Source organism: Phlebotomus papatasi, chromosome 1, assembly GCF_024763615.1.
Source record: "Phlebotomus papatasi isolate M1 chromosome 1, Ppap_2.1, whole genome shotgun sequence".
Classification (NCBI taxonomy): Eukaryota; Metazoa; Arthropoda; class Insecta; order Diptera; family Psychodidae; genus Phlebotomus; species Phlebotomus papatasi.
In genome coordinates this window covers 77691078-77709595 of record NC_077222.1, presented here as the reverse complement: position 1 = coordinate 77709595, position 18518 = coordinate 77691078, and the positions used below count along the sequence as shown (strand labels likewise).

The window sequence follows — 18518 nt, the reverse complement described above, 5'->3', positions numbered from 1 at the left end:
TTTCGTTTCTGAATTTATGGTAATAATTTAACCCAATTAAGTAGATATATTTTATATGTTGACACTTACATAATCTAGTGTAATATCAGCTTTTTGGTAACTTTTAAGAAAAGAACCTTTAAAGTCTCTACACTTTTTAGAAATTTATTGGCTACACAGCCTAAGTAGGGGCTACACGGGCTATACACTTGATCTGACCCAATTTAATAGTAAATTCTGCAAGACCCTTAGACATAAATTCATAGATTAAAAGGGGTTGCAAAGCATCCCAGGCTTTGTAAGATACTCGAAACTGCGACTTAAATGCTATATTTCAAAAGTACTTTTGTATCGTTAACCGTTTACCGGTTCTCAGTCAATTTGAATAGATTTGCAAATCACTCAAAACATTGCCCAAAATATCAGCGTAATATAATTGAATTTCGGATAAAAGTCAGTGGGCTGTAATAAAACGATTCATTACCGCTTCATGACTGATTAGAATCGGTTCAAACTTTTTAGGAATTCCAAGACCTTTCCAATGAGCCCAAACATTATACCATTCGATTGATAAATATGATCTCTAGAGCTATTTTAACCTTAGACCCTGAAAAACCGTTAATATGAATAATTCAAAAGTATTTGCGTATATGGACGGGAACCCGGTCAAAATTCCAAAAGCCAAAATCAAGCCTAAATTCCGAACACCAAATTCCCGAAAGTCAAAATTGCGAATGGGCCAAAATCCCGAAAGCCAAAATGGGTGTAAACACAATTAGACTTTGATTCTCCAATAGTGTCTTGGATAAAAGGTAAATAGAACTCTATTTGCACAAGCAGTCGTTGATGTTCGAAGAATTCAAATTAAATTTCGAATTTTCATACTAAATTTTCGAACAATGTGGGGAAAATTTATAAAATATCACACTATAAAGCTGGCAAAAGGATTACTTAGTGATTATGTAGTGATTAAATAATGGGACAAGAACAGTAAGCGTTTTTGTTCTGTTTTTTTCCTCACAGCAATGTGAAGACCGTCACATTTTGACACTTGAACACTTAGAAATTCGAACAGGATGTACATCAGCCACCTTGCGGAGTTATCAAGAAGTAAGAAAGTCTCTTTTTTGGATGTTCAAATAGATTTTCGAATTTTTCAAGATTCACTTATGGATGGTAAGAATCCAGAATTCTTAAAATTGCCATAACTACTCCCATGATTGCACTCGCGCTTAATGGAAGCAATGGAAAATTTTCTATGATTGGGAAATTATTCTACACATTATTTTCTAAATAATTTCATCCCTTTCAGGATTGTGAACAATAGGGATATTGGCTTTCGGAATTTTGGCTTTAGTGATTTTGGCTTTTCGGGATTTTGGATTTCGAAATTTTGGCGTTCGGGATTTTGACTGCCTCCGATTGAAACGAAATGTCTGCCTGGGTTATCTCTCAAACATATCCAAAAAAAAATCCAATTGACTAACTTTGAGACCATCAAATTTTGTTGGTTTTTTTGTGGAATTGAACTGATAAGTTAGTCCTCTGTAATTTCGAATGAGCAATATTACAGCTTTTAAAGAAACAGAGGTGTACGCCGTGCGCTCATATGTTCCTCTATGGTGGTAAACTTAAAAACACAATTGCCACATCTATGTTTTATATAAATTCTATATTCTCGACCTGGATTTTTCATTTTATTCACCTGAGCTGGGTGAGTTTATGAAGCCAGTGGCAAAAGAGTCTTGTGACATGGTATAGAAAAGCAAAATAATTTTCATGGAAAATATTTCACTCTTACTCAAAAACGTTTTCACATGATGGAAATTCAAAACCTTTTCCTAAAGCAACCAACAAAAAAAATCTCTGTGTGACAAATAACTTTAGCTCAACAATCGAAATTTGTTTATCAAATTTCCGGGCTGGGGAGGTAAACTTTCAAAGTAACTTCCTCTGCTGATAGTAGTATGTGAGAAAATATATACTAAAAGGGAATTTGATGGAAGGCGGAAAAATCTTGTTAGTATACCTTTATACTTAGATCTAAAAGAGTGAGCTGAGAAAAAAAGGTTGCAACTCAGCGTGGAAAGGATTTTTTTCTCTCACTCGCCTCTTATATAGAACATTTTCCCACCAATGACTTTCACATTTTGATAATTTCACCCAACACAACACATCTAACGATATTACTTTTCTGATCCAATGACTTTTGTCGTCGTCCCCTCATTTAATCCAAAAAGGTGGACCTACTCCCGTAGAAATGGGAGCTTGGGGAGATGTCTCGAGGGAGAAAAGTAGAATCACAAATTTGTTGAGATTTTTATATGGCATCCACAGTATGGCTGTGCTTTTTTTTTCAACCGTTCCACCTTTTTACTGTCCCGCAATACCATCCAAAATTAATGGAATCCTTTTGTCACAACGCGCTTGTCCTAAAGGCCGATTTCTGCGGTGCAAAGATTAAATACAATTGGGATTTTATACATTTTTCTCCACAGCCCCACCATTCCAATTGCTCAGTTGGTATCCGACAATGAGATTCGCCTCATTACTGAAGCTTAATGATTCGGGTAATGAAAGCCTCCGTTGTACAAACGAGGTAATGACTAAGCTGAAAAAATGGCAAAATCCTCTTTAGAAACTTTTCCAATTTCGCTGTAAACACTGATGGAATGCAGGAGTTTTGGATTTCCTCGCAATATCCTGGCCAAGAGAGATGTCAGAAGAGGAAGTATGGGGAATATTTTTAGGGTTCGAACTCACGGACATTTTTTTTTTTGGGCTCACGAATTAAACCCTAGTGATAAGCTTCTTTTGTCTTATTGGGCCATGGATTCTTTCACTGGGAGTCTAGTTTGTATACATATTCGTAAGTAATAAAAATCATAACTAATATTATCTCCCAAAATTAAAGAAGGAGAAAAAATTTAAATACATCTTAATCGGTTAGATTTACGAAATTCGTTGTCAATTGAATTTCAAAAATAGTAAATTTATAACTTCTAACAGTGCCACATAGAAATGTCATGGTTACAGAAATACTTATTCGAAAAAGCTCTCCTGAGATTGAGATGAAATTTGTCATAGAGGAAACTGAAGCACCATCGAACATAGGATAGCTTTGAACACTAATTTTTATTTCTAAACTACTTGGACTATCTCGACCATTTTTTCAGTGAACAGGACAAACGTCCCTAGTGCTTATAAATTTCTATAGGTTTTCTGATTTGATGCCTGATATCTGATTAAAAAATGACTTTGTTCGGTACTACCCCGTGTTCGGTGGTGCCCTCCAAAACACCTAAACACATTGAGCCGGTTGGTTGAGGTTAAAAAAACTTTGAGAAATGTACGATCTTAAAAGTTCTTGCCATATTTTTTTCGAACACTTTTTGTATAATATTAAAGCACAACTTCAACTTATACTACAAATAGGGTAAAATGAGGTAATTTGGAACCATTTACAATTTGGGACACTTGATTTCTCACTGTTTCAGATGAGCAAAGAAAAAACAAAGACCGCAAAATAGAAGAAAAAGACGATTAAGAAGAAAAGGAACAAATTTTTTCCTTTTGAATCTTTAAAACAGTGAGAAAATCTCAAATGTCCCAAATTGTATATGGTTCCACATTACCTCATTTTACCCTACTCAAAATGATGCAATAGTTTCAAAAATAACACACGCATATAAATAAAATGATCTTAACATTCGAAAAATCAACAAAAATATGCAAAAAAATATAAAATTATTAAAGATATAATATTAAAGATAACAGATATTAGGAAAACGTATGGAAATTCTTTCATTTCTATCAAAACAAAATGTACAACGATCGTGCGTTAAGCTTCTAAACTTGTTAAAACATTTTTAAAAGTCAGATTATAAAATTTATAAATTAGAAAAAGACTTGATTGATATATTCAATCATGATTCCATTGCGGAAAGATCTGATGAAGATCTACAAGATTTGACAAAAAGACGTAATATACCTATTCCGAATCCTCACCCCAAAAGGGGTCGAATTTTGGAAATTTAAAGTTTCAAGTTTTTTGACATCACACTGTTTGTCCGTCTGTCCATCCGGCCATTATCATTCCTAGAGCCCAAACGATTAGAGTAGAGACTTGGAACTTCGGAAAATCCCTTCCATAAGTCGACCATCAACGTGCCCCTCATTTCCCTACCCATCTTCTTCCTCTCTAAAACCATGTTTTCTTAGGACTGCTTGAAAACACGTCGTATGATTTTTTTTTCATTTGTGAACCTGTTTTAGGGGTTACCTAGACGGGCATTCGTCCATAAACGGAAATAACGTTGAATCACTCCAAATAGCAGTTTTAAGGTCAAAGTTTAAAAAAGCTCTAGAGAGCGTCTTTCTCAATAGAATGGCATCATGTTTGGGCTCGTTCACTGAGAAAAAACGGAGGTGCGATTAACTTTTTTTCCTCAGAAATTTAACACTTTTTAGGTGTAAAAATATATCAGCATTTTTTAATATTAATTTTACACCTTTTTAAGGGTAAAATTAACATGAAAAAGGGTGACTTTAATCCCTAATACACCTAAAAAGCATAATATTTACACCGATTTCGGATCAATACTGCAGGGTAAAAGGGACAGATAATCCTAACCGGCTTATGTAGGTGAGATTCTTAACGTGAGCTAACTCGGAGTGCATGCAAATTCGATTTAGAGCTGAAGTAGGGAGACGCCATTCAGTTATCTTCAATCAAATTCGTGAAATTATACAAGTTTTGTATTTGAACCAAAATGTCAAGGATTTGGATGTTCTCTATAATTTTGCCGTAGAACTTGAACTCATCGACTACTCAGAAGCCAAGATAAGCGAGGTTTTTTGTTTCTTAACTCGTTTTTTCATCCAGAGTGCCCCAAGTAGTCATTTATTGAACTTCAACTAAATCAAAGAATTGTTGTATTTTGCGGGACTTTTCATTTAAACCCCTATTTTAAGTGTCTCGGTGGAGTAGAGGCAGTCAAATTGGCATCTGAGTGATTTCAAAGCGTTATTATTGGAAAAATCAATTTTTTCACGCTTAAACGGAAAAATCGGTGTGATAGCGTAGTCTGAGTGGAAAATGATGTATGGACGAAATGTAGAGACAAATGTGCTCTACAATTATGTTGAAGTAATCATCAAAATCGGTTCAGCGACAGTCGAGATAATTGAGGTTATGTGATATTGAAATTGGTTTTTCGACTGTGGCGCCCCTTGTGTTGGTCCCACGAAGTTCAAATGTTCTAGAAAGTTGTAGCATTTGGTAAGATCTTTCGTTTAAGCCCTCATTCATCAAAATCTGTCACATAGAACCGGAGATATGATTTTTTGAATTTCGTGAACTTTGACCCCTCATATCTCCGGTTCTATTGAAACCACAGCGCACATACGCACCATTTTGGAAACGTCCTAGACTGGACTACAACATACTAAAATTTGATTAACTTGCACAATGCCGTTTTTGAGAAAAGTGACTTTGAATTTCGATGAATTTTGACGCTATCACAGCGCCACCTGTGGTGACCTTTTGAACTTCCATCTGAAAGTGCTCATCAAGACGAAACCAAAAAGGTAAAATTTATGTCGATATGTTAATTAGAACCGGAGATAGAGGCCGGTCAATGTTCGAACTTTGACCCCTTATAGCTCGGGTCAGGGGTTATGGATCGACTTAAGGTTTTTTTGTTTGATAGGTATAATCAACGGCTACAACATACTAAAATTTCAGCCCGATTGCATAAGGAATTTTTGAGTTATTTAACTTTTAAGATTTAAAAATTTTCTTTTTAATAATAGCGCCCCTAGCGGTGGTTTTATGAACTTGCGATGTTAGAAGGGGAAGTGGCATTTCACGAGAGCTTTCCAAAAAGCCCTCACTTTTTAAATTCTGACAATTAGAACCGGAGTTATGGCCATTTTAAGAAATTTTTTTTGGACCCTTATAGCTCGGGTCAGGGGGGTCGGGGGACCTTAAGTTTGGTATTGATGGAAAGCTCTAAGGCCCAGCTATAACATACTAAAATTTGAGTTCGCTGAATGCCATAGGGGCGGAGCTATTGAGAAAACAAAAAAAGGGGGGTCTTCAAAATGGCGGAAGGAGGGGTGGGGGGTGGGGGGTCTATGCACCAAGTTGCAATTTTCACCCGATATATAACCTTTGCCGAAAACCGCAAGTCGATATCTTTTTTAGTTTAGGAGCTATTAAGCTCCAAAGAGCGGCCGGCCGGCCGGCCGGGAACGTAACTTAGCCACATATATATTCGGAATCAGGAAGTGCTGAAACACATTTTGGCCAAGTTTGAGGTCGATCGGACGACATGAAATTTTGTTAGGATTATAGTAGGTGAGATTGTTAAGAATCTCACCTAATACACATTTCCAGAATGTTATTTTAACTTTTTCGGATTTCTCTCTCAGTGTTAGAAAAATATTAGAATTCATGACAACTCTTTACCGATTCCAATTGGTTATGGACCGATAATGAACCGGTTTATAATCGATGACTAATCCGAAATTAAATTATCTTACTCCTAAGGTATTTTGGACAATGTTTTGATTGGTTTATAAATCGGTTAAAATCGGTTGCGAACAGGTAATGAACCAGTTATGAACCGATAAGTAATTTTTGTCCGAAAATCAATTTTGTTACTTTTAAAACTATTGTGTGGGATCTTTTGAGTGATTTATGAACTGGTTCAAATTGGTTGAGAACCGGTAAACGGTAAATGATGAGAGAGTACTTTTGAGGTACAGCCGGTGCAGCATCTAAGTCACGAGTTCGAGCACTTCGCAAAGCCTGGGACGCTTTGCCAACTTTTGAAATAACTTAGTGAATGATTTTATATTTTAAATTAAATGCTCTAATGGAAATAGAATAATTAGTCTTGTTATGTTGTCATTTGAGTTAACCGTTATCGTATCTGCATTAATTTAGTATCTTAATTTGATTCAAACAATGGTCCCCTGATAACTATAATCCCCTGATAGTGACATAAAATGTTATTTAATTTGCAGCAGAATAACTACTTTGGGACAAAGATAGATCGACCAATTCTTTCGAGTGATCATTTTCGACGTTAGGAATGTTTTAAATACCCTATTAATAGTTTAATTATAATCGAATAGATATAATGGATATAACTGACCGAATAGCAGTAGCTGTGATAAAGAATCACGATTAAGATATATAAATCATTCACAGAGCAAAGAACAATTTTGATAACGATGAGCAAAATATTTGTGTACCGTTCGTCAGTCACTCAAAACCCCAACCACTGGGATACTTAAAATCCAGGAGTGGGTTCGAGATTCACAGAGCTCTTCATAGCTGCGCTTGCGGATCATTTATGCCCGATCGAATCCCCGCGAGACTGCATGCTACAGATATCACATTTCTGTGCCAGATTTTCAACCAACCATTTGTCATTGTGTCCGCCAGGAGCAGAGCTCTTGTGGATTGTCTCAATAAGGAGTCTGGTTTGTTTACAACCAACAACTTGAATTATCAGTTGCCGTAATTAATGATGCCATTTGACGACACTATCCACGCTTTGGCTTCCACACGTGAATAACTTTCTCTTGAGGGAAAGATATCGATCCGATTGGTGAAGTTCTGCAAAATCCGTTATTCTAGCAAAACCACAAATCAGACATGCAATTGTGGAGAATTACCTTCAATCCACATCTGCCTCTCAACTACGGGAAATTCTTGTCTGAATCGCTCCACTTCATGACACTCACCGAATCCTCGAACGTCGGACAATTTCACACGCCATACTGTAATTCTCTTTGAACCTCAATCAACATCGTAGCACCTAATCCTAATCTCTTTATAAGACAATGAGGATTCATCATGTGAAACAGACTAAAAAAAACATTAAATTTTTCAATTTTCCCTTCAAATGTTTTACCTCCATGAAAAATAAACAATTGGAAAAATAATTTAACTGTAGATTAGTCCTCAATAGTTCTTAAATGAATTGAGACAAAATAAAATAGAATTCACTATACTATTTACTTGTGACCCATTTATTTAGCTAAAGTAGTTTATTGAGTTTATTTGACATAATAAGTTAAATAAAATAATTCCAACAGAATTTCCAGTGCTATTCACAATGGAATTTCTAGAAATATTTTATTTGATAAAAGACATCTTGAGAAATTTTACAAAGAATATTTATTGAAACGGGACTTAAAAAAGTCAGAATATTTATTGAGTCAAAAAGTGAGTAATATACTTTTTTTAAGTGCAATTCTTTCAAATTTACTCGATTTTCCAAATAACTTTTTATCTTTTAATTTACTTCTGACCTCTACTAACTGATTTTATTTGGTGAGATTTTAAAACCAAATGTGTCCAGTTCCCAGCGTAAAAAAGTTTATTTCTCTATACACTGAGAAAAAAAGAGGGTGCGATTAACTTTTTTTCCTCATAACTTTAACATTTTTTAAGTGTAAAAATATATCAACATTTTTTAATGTTAATTTTTGAGGGTAAATTTAACAAGACAAGGGTCACTTTAACCCATAATACACATAAAAAGGGTAATATTTACACTGATTTCGGATCAATACTGTAGGGTAAAATTAACTTTTCCGTAATGTTATTTTAACTTTTTCGGATTTATCTCAGTGCAGGTATCTCTAAACAATCTGCCATTCAATTTTAGAATCACGTTCTTCAAAATAAAATTAATGAATTATTTATGTTGAAACATTTTGTTTCGGGATTTTGGCGTTTGGAATTTTGGATTGTGAAATTCTATAACCGTTTTTCAAATAAACATTGAGGAGTTCGGTCGGTAAAAGAAATTAAAATTTACACGTCATATTGGCACTGCAGAGTTATATGAATTATGTCAATATTTGTGAAGAGAGGAAGAGTCTCCATGACCAAAGAATTGAGTCATTGCCTTAGGTATTCTTCTTCATTCTTCTTTCCTTTTTGCAAAGTCCCCTACTCTCCCACAAGGCTCCAAGAGTTTTTATGGTTCGAGATAATTCTCAGGAAGCCACACGGGTTGATAATTTTTTATTGCCATCATTCACTCATAAAACTGCTCCCCAACTCTTGCGACTTCAAGAGGTCGCCTTGGAATTTCTCAGTCAAATCTTTGATTGGGACTCGCTGTCGCCTCCAAAGAAATATTTTTCAATCGTGAACCGCTGAAGCATTCATCATGAAGTCATTTCCGCAAAATCATGCATAAATTATCCGCGTGGGAGCCATCAAATCTCCCTGGAATTCTCACCCAGGACATTTCCAATTGGATATGGAATGAGTAGCGATTTGAGAAAATTGAATTGGCAGAAAAGTTGAGGAATTTGATGAGAAAATAATCTAATTGCCATTTAATTCTTTACTCCTTCGCCTCCACCGAATTGGCCACCGTGTGGCGTCTTTCTCTCCTCATAAGTCCTACTCGTCATGGTTCCTTGAAATGCCCTCATTCTCCTGCCAAGTCGCTGGTTCAATGAAGCCGCAGCGATTCGGGTCACGGAGCAGATATAAATTCGGGCGAGTTGAACAAATTGGACGCGCTTCAATGTGAAATCTGTATCGAAAAGTCATAAAGGGCGCTTTATGACTGACCCAGACGTGCCAGGTAACTGACATCTCACCATTCAGGCCATCATCGTGCGCCCTTTGAGACATCAACTTCCCGGTCGGATGAGCCTCAGGGTAACCCATCAGATAACTAGCTCCCACTGACAGACAGACGTAATTTAATTAGTTGAAAGTTGGAAGAGACTCCTTCCTCATCCACAGATTTTTCGCACAGAAATATTTTGCCTTTGATGCTCTATCTCCTGATCCCATCATGAACCTTAATCCTTATAATCGGAAGATGAATGAGTGGAGTTTCTTACACGGAATCCTCCTCAGGATGTAGCCAGAGATGGAGAAGATTGCCTAGAGACACGTATTCAGTCACACGATCACGATTCCCTCCTCCGATCTGATAGTGCATCAACATAGAGCTATGTGGTACTCGCCCAAGGATAATGTGTTTTTAATTGTGCACCACCTCAATGGCATCTTTTAATTCCAGAGACTTCCGTGGCGCAATTCTTTCACCGTTTCGCGCCGATGCAATAATTTATCTCTTTCATTTATGATTTATGGAGCGTCCCCATTTTCATTTTTCATTTCCCACTCGAGGAGGTGAGATCGGCTGAAGCTCGAATTTTATCTCACCAAGAAGAGAATCGTTTCTTCTTTGCCGTCGCACTCCATTGAAATGAATTCATATTGTTCACGTCTGCTCCTGACGTACTTTATGGAATCTCCTGCCACCCACTTGGCCACCCAAACGGTACATCCACGGATGGAACGCGTGACGAAGTCGGCAATGAGGCAGGGGTATCATTGAAATAAGTATTCGGGCGCTTCTGGGACAATCTACGTCAATTCCTTCTAACATCCTAACATCCTTTTTAGCTGAAAGCAATGAGTAGGGTACGAATTACGAATATAGCGTAAATTTGACCAATTACATTTTCAAACATCTGATCCAAAGCTCAAGAATTTGGCTAGTTCACTTCTGCTTAAGCTCTTTGCCACAAACGGAAGAGATGAAAATCATAAATTCATACTTGGGAACGGAGAAACGGTTAATTTCCTAGCCACTAGCAAATTTCCTGGAATTGTGGCTAAGGATATAAATCATTTATGAAAGTCTTGCACATTATCAGATTTGAGAAAGGAAGATTTAACTGCATTCTAGAAATTTTCAACGGTCAAATATGAGAATTTATAATATTAATATTTGGGATACTATGAAAATCGCCCTCTCGATTGCCTATTAAGACCACAAATCTTTGTGTGCAGGAAGTGTTTCCTCTAAGAATTTGAGTGACAATGCTACTCATCGTCGGAAATCTGCCCAAATATTGACAGAGTTTATCAACGGAAGAGGCTTGTTCATGGCAATTGTTCGGCATATCGGATTTCTCTGGAGGATACATTTCATCAGGGATTTCATTCGACCAACAATGGATTAATTACTTTCTGTGAGCGGGGAGAAATCTTTGAGCCGTGAAGGCAAAAGAGCAGAATGGATTTTGGCGGGAAATGGGGGAGGATCGTTTACATGGACAACATCGAGAATCTGTTGGAAGAATAAAATTAGAATGAGCAAATGCAGCACAATAGGTGCTCTGCAATGAACGAGTCTCTCTCATTTGAAAGCTTTATTGTCTTCATCCGAGAAGGTCACAAAAGACCCTGTGCATTTCTCATCCTGCAAATGGGATGCTCTGAGTGCTTCGGACAGGAACAATGATGTCCACAAGCCCCACAAGCCAATTCGATGTTCCTCATTTTGCAAATGTGTTTTGTTTGAGAATTCTTTCTGTGGGGAGGAGAGAATTTGTCTGGAACAAGGAACTTTTCCAGAACCAACAACCACGTTTAGGGGGCGTACCGGGAGATACAAGAATAACAGCAGCATCCAGAGCTAGAGTTTAGGGCAAATGACTCCAATTAGGGACGAGTGAGGGATTTTTATTGAATCACCTACAACCCTCTTCTACACTTTGAGTTTCTTTCCATCCATATCATTGTTACCCCTTATGCCTTGTCGATATCCTCATCCCCTACGATAAACGATGTGCAACACTTCAAAGCTTTCTTTAACACGAAATCAACAGGAAACTTTTCAATCTAAAAGTTCAGCTCTAAGAATCCCACAAAGAAGTGACTTTGTTTTGCGGAAAAGAATCTTTTTCAGTGCAGGAACACACGTTCAGAGGAAATCAGTTAGAGAGAGAAACATTTCAATTGATGAGCCAAAATGGTACACCAAAATCGGAATAAAGAGTAATGCATTTTGTTGGAACTGAAAGGAAAAAGAGTCTTGAAATCTTGATTAAAAGGGGTGGCAAAGCATTCGAGGCTTTGCGAGCTGCTCGAACTCCCGAGAAGGAGCTCTGCCTTATATTCTTTTTTGCAAATTTTTCTGATGCATACGAAAATACTGTCGAATTAAATTTGTCAAGAAGAGGGTTTCAAAAAATAATTAAACTTTTAATTAATGAATTGAACAAAACGGGCGAAAATAAGGCCTTTGACCTTGAATAATTCAAGATGGCGAATTAACCGATGAAAGGTGTCTGAGGACGGAATGTTCAGCTGGACTATCTATATAACATATCCGAAAATCATTGAAATCGCTAGGGCCAATTTTTTGCAATGTTAGAAGAACCACATTTTTGATGTATTTTAGGGAGTTAGGGGACGTATGAAGGAGAAGGGGCAAAAACTAAAGAGATAACTTTCGAGATAATGCCATTTAAGGAGGGGTCATCGAAGACCGGAAGTCGATATCTCTTACCGTTTAAATTTTATATGGGTCAAAAAAAATCAGGCAACTTATTATTAGGATTACATTACCTTATCTGAATGAAACATTTTCGAATGAAAGCAAAAATTTTACAATACTTTACAGCTAAAGTATTTAATTTTTTTCATCCAACTATTTTTAAAAAATCCAATATAGAGGGAAGTGGGGCATCTTTGAATGTGGGGCAGCTTAGAAATTGGGATTTTTAATAATAATAATAATAATGCTGGCACAACATTTCATGAAGGAACTTGGCCTTCCCACAGGGGGATTTCTAGACATGCATTATTATTTTTTCTTGTACGGATTGAGGTTGTCAGGCCCATGCCCGTGGAATCAAGTGCAGTGAAGCTCACTGGATGCAATCCGAACACCTTTAACGCCAGAAAAATTCCTGGTGACCTAAAGTGGATTCGAACCCGGGACACTTGCATCATAGAGCGAGTGCTCTACCACTTGACCCATTGAGTGCCCTTTTGGGATTTTTACCTATTCTTAAATAAAATGGAGCCTCATCATGATATAGCTGCACAATGGTTGAATTCCATTTAAACATAGGAGAAAAATCCTAATTTCAAAGCAACCCCACATTCAAAGGTACCCCATTTCCCCCTAGATTTATCAACATTTTTTAATTAGGGTATATAGCCAGAAATTTCAATAAAATTGAGACTAAATCTGAGTACTATTAGAATTTCAGAATTTGCAAATCCAAATTGTTATTTATTGCAGAACAATTTTCATTCCTTGAAAGTTGTTTATCCATTGAGAGGCGGTATGCGCAAAAATCGATTTCGGATTCACTGCAATTTATTTTCCAATCTTATAGCGGAAACCATTTTACATTTATCTCCTGGTGAAGTGTAACTTTATGTGCCCCTGAGAGATTTCTAAAGGACTTATGAGAGACACTGGTAAATGTTTAAACATAAGGGATTCAAAAACTCACCATTGCAAAAGACGAGGATGACTGTGAAAATTCCTCCGCGTCGGAACATGAGATGAGTCATTGTGCAGGTGATTCCCCTTCGGCAGTTGATCCTGAAAGCAGAATGTCCCTTTATTCTATCCTTCCAGCGACGATCACAAGACAGAGATTAACGTAGGATTCATTAGCCCGAGGCATCCAGAGAGGTAGGAATTCGTGGAATTTAGTTACAGACGAATGTTGATGAGGGTGCGGGAGCTGAAGCTCAAATGAGGAAGGGCGTAGTTTTGAGAAATAGCAATATTTGCATATGGAATTTTCTGTGAGAAGTTTAGCGACAAATAACTCAGGAATTCTTCAAAAGATCTTGCTTGAAATGTGACGTTTGAAAAGGTGAACGTAAGCAAAATTCAGGATAAAAGTGACGGAAGAATTGGGAACATTGCATTCAAATACTGCCCTTTTCATCCGTTATACGAAAATATAAAGTTTTTTTTTTGCTGAGATTCATTATTTACATATTGCTCGTGTTTCTATCTGTTTTCCTTAATTTGCAGAAGAACAACAAATAGCCGATACATATTTGCGGACAATAATTACTAAATAATTAAACGTGTAAATTCTCTTCCGAACGTTTACAAGACGACAGGACTGCATGCGAATTTTTTGGGATAGGGCATATGGGAAAGTGGGTCAGTAGAACCAGTCACATTTTCTTGAAATTTATTTTCTTGCTTATTTTCGGAAACTGCAAATAGTTCTGTGACAACCATCTGCACGACTTTTGAAAATTTTCAATGATATTTGAAAATAAATTTTGTCGACATATTCAAGGAGTCCAAAAGGACACTTCAGAATCTAAAATCCGTGTAGATTTGGATCAGTAAGTTCCATCCAAATTTAAATTCGGGAGAAATGATTGAAATACTCTATGTTGTCTGAATGGCAAATGATAGAAAGCAGATGACTTCTTTTGCATATTTCTGAAAGCTGAGGCGAGAGCTTTTTCCGAATTCATTAGCATTCGTAAATTATTTTCCGCCTGATGAGGTAATTTGTATGCGGGATATTTGGCAGGGAAATTAATGATCTAACGAATGCAACACATTGCTTTTCTGCCGTCACAGCTAATGAAGTCTAAATCATTGCTTTTGTGTTATCGTCAAAAAGACCAAGAGCCTGGCTAATACCAGATCAAATAGATACTCACAAAATAAGATCCAAGACATTTTTAGTAATAAGCTTGACATTGAAATCGAGGCGAACGAAAAGGCAGAATCATCCGACTGTTTTGGGCCAAAGAGAACAGCGCCTCGAATTAATTAGACTGGATTCATTCGTGTAGGCGAATACTGTGAATCTAGTGAGAGCCGGAGGATTTTAATACGGGTGTTAATTCCATAGATTTCATGTGCACAAACAAACTGTGTAGCTTGGAGGATAGAAAGGAAACTGAAAACAAAGCTTCGAGGTACATTCACAGAGCTTCGAAACTCGTTAATATTGATGGGATTCGACTATGAATGTTGATCCGCAGATTTTCTGGCTTTTCCACCAATTTGAATTTTCCTTCATCAAAAATATCTGGACGCCTCGGGTTGTTTACACGTTGTCGCTAGTCAGATCTTTGCTATCACCTCCTACTCTTCCATAATTGGCCAACGTGGCCCACAAGTCTACACAAACTTCACGACAATTTCCCTTCCTTTGGCTAAACCTTGTGCGATATTAACACTTATCACTTCCCGAAATATACTGCCGGAGGATACTAAATTACACCCTTTCCGGCTTCACTCACACGCCAGTCTAAGTGTCAACGGCGACTGATTGCCTTACAACTAGGCGACTTGCAGAATCATTTATCTCAGCCCGGATGCCCAGACAATTGGCACGATTCACAGAGATTTGCACGCACTTGGCTTCCTCGAACGCGGCCTATTAATCACTCCAACGGATCTTCACTCGCGGCAAACACGATTTTCGAATTGACGACTTCCTCTGGTGCGGGCGATGCGATTGCGAGGACGGCGAACACTCGTCTGAAGCAATGAGACTTTCCATGGAGTATCCATCGTGGCAGGATGCGCACGCCAAAGAGGGGAAATTGTTACGTAAGGATACGTCGTCAGAATGTGCAGGGGAAGTCAGTCTGGGGATGAGAATGTGGAGCAGTCGTCACGCGTGCGCTTCCCCTGTCTCCTTCCGAAATGACTGAGGGCGCGAAATATCTCGCGGATTGTAGGTCAGGAAGCCCATGCAATACCTCGGTCTTGGATTACTCCGGGAATCCTCCGCAAAAATCCTCTAGTGTAAAAGAATTATGTTTACAGTTGAAGTGGACGCATTCAAAGGAACTTGGAAATATTTCTATCCACTTTAATCCCTTTCATATGTTAATTCCGGAATTCTATTGTCGATATCTCTGTGAGACTAAATCTTTCATCACTCATGCAATTTCCACTCCAACTTAATCCATTTGCGTTTTCTCCATCTCTTGGTCAAGAGATACTAATTCAGATCGATGTGGTATTATTGGAGACTAAAAGCAATTGCTTCAGTTTCTCTCATGGCTATGTATGTTAATTATATATGAAGTATTTCTATATAGATCATCTGAAACTCAATGTCTGCGATTATGCCTTTTGTAGTCATGCAGCAGGAGGTAAATTAATCTAAAGTCAGTGAACAGTGAGAAACAATCCTCTGGCAGGATTATTAAGCGGGATCATTGCAATCACGGCTCCTTGTTAAGAACTTTCTTCCATCCACCTTTTCACATCACGTTATGCTCTTTTGAAGCTTGTATAAACTTTCTGTGTTTTCCGAAAAGCTAACGAGTCCATTATCTGGGGTTGCAACTTTCTATGAGTATATCTACTTGGGCGGCTAAATACTGAAAATACATTCAGTTGTAACATTTCTTTTAAATAAACTTTCATTCTAAAGAATTACTACATACAAAATATCTTATGTTAAATACTTTAAAGTTAAACGGACAAAAAAATTCTGTATGACTAATTTTCCAAAGATTGGCCAGTATGATCATTTTTCGATCGGAGAAATAATAATGAGAAATCGCAGAAATAATAATGAGATTTTACGACCTGTATAAGCTTAAGGCTAAGAGACGGTTTTGGTTAAGCACTGAGAAAAAATAGGGTGCAATTAACTTTTTTTCCTTGTAGCTTTAACACTTTTTAGGTGTGAAAATATATTAACATTTCTTAATGTTAATTTAACACTTTTTTGAGGGTAAATTTAACAAGAAAAAGGGTAACTTTAACCCATAATACACATAAAAAGGGTAATATTTACACTGATTTCGGATCAATACTGCAGGGTAAAATAAACATTTCCGGAATGTTGTTTTAACTTTTTCGGATTTCTCTCAATGAGGTAATGAGCAAACTAATCTCGTTCATATACAGTTTGAACCGCCTCTGTCCCAATCGGGATACATGACTGGACGATGTTAGCGATCGATCCCAAGGTGCTTCAAGGCAAGATCCTGAAATTTCAATAAACTACGTGTTTATCATTCCTCCAATAAACCGTCTCTCAGCTTAATGTTTTTACCCAGGTAATTGCGTGATTTTGATTAATTTTACATGACAAAGATTTTTTTGCAAAGCCAATGCTTGTTTATATGTTAAAAAAATTATAATATCGCTTTAGAACTTATTTAGGCAAAATTAGGATAAAGCGCTTGAATTTCATTTGGAACCAGAAGATAATATCAGCTAAAATCTGAAATTGCCATCTCACCTGAAAATGCACACTGAACTCACTAAAAACGTATAAAATCAGAATAAATATGAAAGTCTTCTAAATTAAAAATAAAAATAAAAATAATAGACAAAACTGGGGCAGCAGTAAATAAACACGGAGTATAGTTGTCAACACTGCATTTTTTAAATTAATTATTAGACCTAAGAGGACGTGATCTATATGAAATCATGGACACTATAGACAAGTGTGCTAATCCGGGCGCTTCGCTATCTGGATCGTTTATGACTAAACCACTTAAAATAATATTTTTATTTTTATTTCCGTAATATAGTCACTACAGTAGCATAATATAAAACTATTCAAGTTTGAGAAAAAGCAAAAATTATATTTTTATCCATTAAATAAGTGAGTGTAATCGACTTATTTCAATCTTGTGCCAGCTGGGTTCTTCACTAAAAATTCCAGTTACCGATCAAATTACCCCAAAAATGATCCAGTTGCCCCACCTTACTATATAGGGATCCTTGTCCAACATAATGCAATTTTTTTTCAACATTCACCATATATGCTCAATGCTTATGAAAGAAAAAACTTTTTAATATCGACATAAATTTCTATACTGTGTAGAGACCCCTAGACATTTAAAAATCAATGTTACCTGGTTACTGGTAAATCAACGTTTGAAAACTAAATTAGTCGTCAATTTTAAAAACCATAGATTATTTAAATAAATGTGACAAAAAAAACTAATCAAGTTATTTTAATAAAGAAGTGGTGAACGGAAAAGACCTGTCTTGTCACTTTCAATTTTTATTCCATACGACGTTTCGGGAATCTATGTCCCCTTCATCAGGTCTACAAAACATTAATTAACAATTTTTGGTTACATAGGATACTTTTTTGTAGACCTGATGAAGGAGACAGATTCCCGAAACGTCGTATGGAATAAAAATTGAAAGTGACAAGACAGGTCATTTCTGTTCACCACTTGTTATACCCCATTGGACCGTATTTTAGTAAAGTCTATACTTGAGTATACTAAGCAAAGCACTATACAAAATTTTAAGATAACTTTCTATGTTTTGAAAACAATGGCCTCAATTCTGAGACCAAGCTCAAGATGAAGAAAATTTCAAGATTTTGGTATTCTGAAATCAAAAAATCAAGATCAAGATGTCAAATCTGTCAAATGTCTTGGAATCTTGAAATCCAAGACACAAACTGTGTGGATATCAAGATTTTTAATTCTGGAACCAATATTTCAAGATCTCAAGACGTCAAATTTCTTGTTTTCTTGAAATAATTCCAAGAACCTCTCGGAGGTGCTTGGAATTTTCAAGATACTAACAATTTGAAGAGTTTCATGTGGAAATCGTCTTTGATGAAGAATGTTTCTAGAAGAGATGATACAGAAGGAGAATGACTATGAAAAATACTATGTTTGATCTTGTAATTTAATCGTAATGGTTCAAAGCGGTCTACATGTACGTTTAGAAGTACAACACCTTGAAAATACATGC

At 36.6% G+C, this 18518-nt stretch overlaps 2 protein-coding genes across 3 annotated transcripts in view; one reads left to right on the top strand and one right to left on the bottom strand.

Annotated features, from left to right (window-relative positions):
• LOC129804255 (zwei Ig domain protein zig-8-like) overlaps positions 1-15310 on the bottom strand; it is a 56055-nt gene extending 40745 nt beyond the window's left edge. Inside the window, exons 1-2 of one of the 2 annotated variants that reach the window (XM_055851398.1) lie at positions 14907-15310; positions 13291-13382 (exon numbers count right to left, since the gene is read on the bottom strand). The gene's annotated coding sequence lies outside the window, so the exon portion shown is untranslated. Of the gene's footprint in view, positions 1-13290; positions 13383-14479 lie in introns of both variants that reach the window. The other variant, XM_055851404.1, reaches the window with a different exon arrangement.
• LOC129804262 (B-cell receptor-associated protein 31) overlaps positions 1-18518 on the top strand; it is a 417963-nt gene that overhangs the window by 43400 nt on the left and 356045 nt on the right. The gene's annotated exons all lie outside the window — the stretch shown is intronic.